This window comes from Neoarius graeffei, chromosome 23, assembly GCF_027579695.1.
Source record: "Neoarius graeffei isolate fNeoGra1 chromosome 23, fNeoGra1.pri, whole genome shotgun sequence".
Classification (NCBI taxonomy): Eukaryota; Metazoa; Chordata; class Actinopteri; order Siluriformes; family Ariidae; genus Neoarius; species Neoarius graeffei.
The window spans coordinates 13,838,021-13,844,020 of record NC_083591.1 but is presented as its reverse complement, the minus strand read 5'-3'; positions in this window follow the sequence as shown (position 1 = coordinate 13,844,020).

Here is a 6,000-nt window from a genome sequence, read left to right as displayed (position 1 = left end):
CAGGGCTGACACATAGACACCGACAACCATTCACACTCTCACTCACGTTCACACCTACGGTCAGTTTAGAGCCACCAGGTAGCCTAACCTGCATGTCTTTGGACTGGGGAGGAGGAAACCCACACAGACACAGGGAGAACATGCAAACTCCACACAGAAAGGCCCTCATCAGCCGCTGGGCTCGAGCTCAGGACCTTCTTGCTGTGAGGCGACTGTGCTAACCACGACACCACCGTGCCGCCCCGAGATTGCAACCAACTTATTCTAAGATGTCTTATCAAGTAAAAATATCTGTCCATGCAGCAAGATAATTTCACTAGTATTAAGTAATTTTCTCCTCAAATTCAGTCTTCAATTTTTTGCAGTGTGTGTGTGTTGTTTGAGTTTTCAAAGTAAAGTTACTTTTTAGAAGTTAGACTTCCACAACACCTGTGCATGAAACATGTTGTTACTGAAATAAAGACTTTAATATAAATTAATCACATGTTCTTGGAAATGATTCAGATTAATTAACTAATTAGTGGCGGCACGGTGGTGTACTCTTTAGCACTGTCGCCTCACAGCAAGAAGGTCCCGGGTTTGAGCCCAGTGGCCGGCGGGGGCCTTTCTGTGTGGAGTTTGCATGTTCTCCCCGTGTCTGCGTGGGTTTCCTTTGGGTGCTCCAGTTTCCCAGACAGTCCAAAGACATGCAGGTTAGGCTAATTGGTGGCTCTAAATTGACCGTAGGTGTGAATGTGAGTGTGAATGGTTGCTTGTCTGTATGTGTCAGCCCTGCGATGACCTGGTGACTTGTCCAGGGTGTACCCCGCTTCTCGCCCATAGTCAGCTGGGATAGGCTCCAGCTTGCCTGCGACCCTGTAGAACAGAATAAGCAGCTACAGATAAGTCAAGTCAAGTTTATTTGTATAGCGCTTTTAACAATAAACATTGTCACAAAGCAGCTTTACAGAATTTGAACGACTTAAAATATGAGCTAATATTATGCCTTATCTATCCCCAGTGAGCAAGCCTGTGGTGACGGTGGCAAGGAAAAACTACCTCAGACGACATGAGGAAGAAACCTCGAGAGGAACCGGACTCAAAAGGGAACCCATCCTCATTTGGGCAACAACAGATAACATGACTATAACATTAACAGCCCTAACATAAAGTCAGCTTCGTTGATGCTATAAACCCCCCACCAACGGAAACCCGAGTGCAAAACCGTTCACAACAACCGCAGTCCCAAAGTCAGCAAGTCAACCACAGTCCTAAAGTTAGCAAGTCAACTGCAGTCCCCAGTCACAAAAGCACCATTGCAAGAGTCCAGAGCATCCTCTAGGTGCGACCCCCAACTGTCCACATGGGGCCGCCCTCCACAGGAGTGATGTGATGAGACTCCAACCAGACACAGGGCACCAGGATGGATCAGGCAGGTCCGAGGAGCAGAAGAGGTCAGCATCTCGATCCCAGGACCGACACGTAACTCAGAGGGACAGTTTGGGGGGAAGAGAGAGAGAGAGAGAGAGAAAACACAGGTTGTTAGGTATGCCCAATGTCACCTGAATAAGTAGGAACAGTATACATATTGCACTGGTACAAGAGGGACTCCGGCAACTAACTATGACAGCATAACTAAAAGGGGGGAGCCAGAAAGTAACACAGGCATGAGGGAGCCAGCCAGCCACTACACCGTCAACAAACTCGAGTGAGCAAGCGAGTGGAGGACTGACAGCATCCATACATCCCAGTTTACCAAAACACTCTGTCTGGCGACCCTCCTGATCTACACCTTTACCTCATAAACACCATTAACAAAAGGCTTGACTAAACAGATATGTTTTCAGCCTAGACTTAAACGCTGAGACTGTGTTTGATTCCCGAACACTACTCGGAAGGCTGTTCCACAACTGTGGGGCTTTGTAAGAAAAGGCTCCGCCCCCTGATGTAGGCTTCACTATACGAGGTACCAGCAGATAGCCTGCACCTTTTGATCTAAGTAAGCTTGGCGGGTCATAAAGGACCAGAAGTTCACTCAGGTACTGTGGTGTGAGACCATTCAGTGCTTTAAAGGTCAATAGTAGTATTTTATAATCAATACGAAATTTGATTGGGAGCCAATGCAGTGTGGATAAGACAGGGGTGATGTGGTCATATTTTCTAGTTCTAGTAAGGGCTCTTGCTGCTGCATTTTGAACTAACTGGAGCTTGTTTATGCGCTTATTGGAACATCCAGACAGTAAGGCATTACAATAATCCAACCTGGAGGTAACAAAAGCATGAACTAGTTTTTCCGCGTCATGTAGTGACATTAAATTTCTTATTTTAGCAATAGTTCTGAGATGAAAGAAAGCTATCCAGGTAATGTTATCAATGTGAGTTTCGAATGAAAGACTGGGGTCAATAATCACTCCGAGGTCTTTTACTGCTGCACGTGAAGAAACAGAAAGGCCATCCAGAGTTACTGTGTAATCAGAAAACTTACTTCTAGCTGCATGTGGTCCGAGTACAAGTACTTCAGTCTTGTCAGAGTTAAGCAGAAGGAAATTAATAGGCATCCAGTGTCTAATGTCCTTTAATGGATAATAGATAATGGATGGATGGATGGAATATTAGCCCTAATGCTGTTGAACTTGTAATTTTCACTCAGAACAATTATTTTTGTATATTTGTTTATCATTTATAATATAATATAATTTTTTTCTTTATAAATTAAAGTACTGTAAATCAGAAGTCATTAACCAAGCTGTATCATGAGTAATCAAGCTCTCCAAGCTGAGTGTGCCTGACTCCACCTGCAGGCGGATCACTGACTTCCTGTCTGACATTAAGCAGCACATGAAGCTGGGAAAGCACGTCTCTGACTCCCGGACCATCAGCACCTCCAGTGATCAGTCTGTCAAGCTCCTAAAGTTCGCAGATGACACCACCCTCACTGGACTCATCTCGGATGAGGATGAGTCTGCCTACAGGTGGGAGATTGACCATCTAGTGTCCTGGTGTAGGCAGAACAACTTAGAGGTCACTGCTCTCAAGACAGATGATTGTAGACTTCAGAAGGAGCTCTGACATACCCTGCTCCATCACCCTGTTTGATTCCTCAGCAACCTCTGTGGCGTATTTCCATTTCCTGGGCACTACAATCACTCAGGACCTTAAGTAGGAGATAAATATCTGCTCTCTCATCAGCAAAGCACAGGAGAGGATGTTCTTTGTTGAAGAAGACAATGATGGTGCACTTTTACACCACCATCACTGAGTCCATCTTCACCTCCTCCATCACTGTCTGGTACGCTGTTGATACTGCCAGGGACAAGGGCAGACTACAGCGCATCATTTGCTCTGCCAAGTGGATGATCGAATGCAACCTTCCAGCTCTTCAGGACCTGTACGTGTCCAGGACCCTGAGGAGAGCAGAAAGGAATGTCACCCTGAACACAAGATTTTTGAATCACTCCCCTCTGGTAGGAGCTTGCGGTCCATTAGAACCAAAACCTCACGCTATAAGGCCAGCTTTTTCCCCACTGCAGCTGCCTCATCAATAAGGTCAGAGACCCCCACTGACTCTAACCTCTCTCTCTGATTCTATAACATTAATGCACTTCATCAGGGGCGTCATGGCTCAGGTGGATAAGGCGCAATACCATAAATCCGGGGACCCAGGTTCGATTCCGACCTGAGGTCATTTCCTGATCCCTCCCCGTCTCTCTCTCCTGCTCATTTCCTGTCTCTACACTGTCCTATCCAATAAAGGTGAAAAAAGCCCCCCAAAAATAATAATGCACTTCGTCTCTGAACTGCTATTTTGCACATCTCATCATCATGTCATTCTGTGAACTTTTATTGCACATTCCAGCTCACACTGTACAGTGGTCAAGTCAAATTTATTTCTATAGCGCTTTTAACAATAAACATTGTCACAAAGCAGCTTTACAGAATTTGAATGACTTAAAACATGAGCTAATTTTATCCCTAATCTATAATCTATCCCGAATGAGCAAGCCTGTGGCGATGGTGGCAAGGAAAACTTCCTCAGACAACATGAGGAAGAAACCTCGAGAGTGGTTTCTTGTGGTGGGTTTCCCAAAAGCCTCTTAACACTAAGAGCATCTTAACTAGGAGAGAGAGAGAGTGTTCATTGTGCTGCTCGCTCTACCATTTAACGATGCTCTTTGTGCTACGATGCTTTTGGGAAACTCTGCACAGCTTGGTTATTTATTTAACCCATTGCACATATTTTCTTCTTCTCACACATTCATGTCATGACTCTTCTTCATCTTCTGACCTATTTTTGCACATTCTTCTGGAACACACTGACTTCAAAACAACCCAACCCATGCACATACAGTGGTGCTTGAAAGTTTGTGAACCCTTTAGAATTTTCTATATGTCTGCATAAATATGATCTAAAACATCATCAGATTTTCACACAAGTCCTAAAAGTAGATAAAGAGAACCCAGTTAAACAAATGAGACAAAAATATTATACTTGTTCATTTATTTATTGAGGGAAATGATCCAATATTACATATCTGTGAGTGGCAAAAGTATGTGAACCTTTGCTTTCAGTATCTGGTGTGACCCCCTTGTGCAGCAATAACTGCAACTAAACGTTTCCAGTAAGTGTTGATCAGTCCTGCACACCGGCTTGGAGGAATTTTAGCCCATTCCTCCGTACAGAACAGCTTCAACTCTGGGATGTTGATGGGTTTCCTCACATGAAATGCTCGCTTCAGGTCCTTCCACAACATTTCGATTGGATTAAGGTCAGGACTTTGACTTGGCCATTCCAAAACATTCACTTTATTCTTCTTTAACCATTCTTTGGTAGAACAACTTGTTTGCTTAGGGTCATTGTCTTGCTGCATGACCCACCTTCTCTTGAGATTCAGTTCATGGACAGATCTCCTGACATTTTCCTTTAGAATTCGCTGGTATAATTCAGAATTCACTCCATCAATAATGGCAAGCCATGCTGGCCCAGATGCAGCAAAACAGGCCCAAACCATGATACTACCACCATCATGTTTCACAGATGGGATAAGCTTCTTATGCTGGAATGCAGTGTTTTCCTTTCTACAAACATAACGCTTCTCATTTAAACCAAAAAGTTCTATTTTGGTCTCATCCATCCACAAAACATTTTTCCAATAGCCTTCTGGCTTGTCCACGTGCTCTTTAGCAAACTGCAGACGAGCAGCAATGTTCTTTTTGGGGAGCAGTCGCTTTCTCCTTGCAACCCTGCCATGCACACCATTGTTGTTCAGTGTTCTCCTTGTGGACTCATGAACATTAACATTAGCCAATGTGAGAGAGGCCTTCAGTTGCTCAGAAGTTACCCTGGGGTCCTTTGTGACCTCGCTGACTATTATACGCCTTGCTCTTGGACTGATCTTTGTTGGTCGACCATTCCTGGGGAGGGTAACAATGGTCTTGAATTTCCTCCATTTGTACACAATCTGTCTGACTGTGGATTGGTGGAGTCCAAACTCTTTAGAGCTGGTTTTGTAACCTTTTCCAGCCTGATGAGCATCAACAACGCTTTTTCTGATGTTCTCAGGAATCTCCTTTGTTCGTGCCATGATACACTTCCACAAACATGTGTTGTGAAGATCAGACATTGATAGATCCCTGTTCTTTAAATAAAACAGGGTGCCCACTCACACCTGATTGTCATCCCATTGATTGAAAACACCTGACTCTAATTTCACCTTCAAATTAACTGCTAATCCTAGAGGTTCACATACTTTTGCCACTCACAGATATGTAATATTGGATCATTTTCCTCAATAAATAAATGACCAAGTATAATATTTTTGTCTCATTTGTTTAACTGGGTTCTCTTTATCTACTTTTAGGACTTGTGTGAAAATCTGATGATGTTTTAGGTCATATTTATGCAGAAATATAGAAAATTCTAAAGGGTTCACAAACTTTCAAGCACCACTGTACCCCTTCAATTTTTCATCTCATCTCATTATCTCTAGCCGCTTTATCCTGTTCTACAGGTTCGCAGGCAAG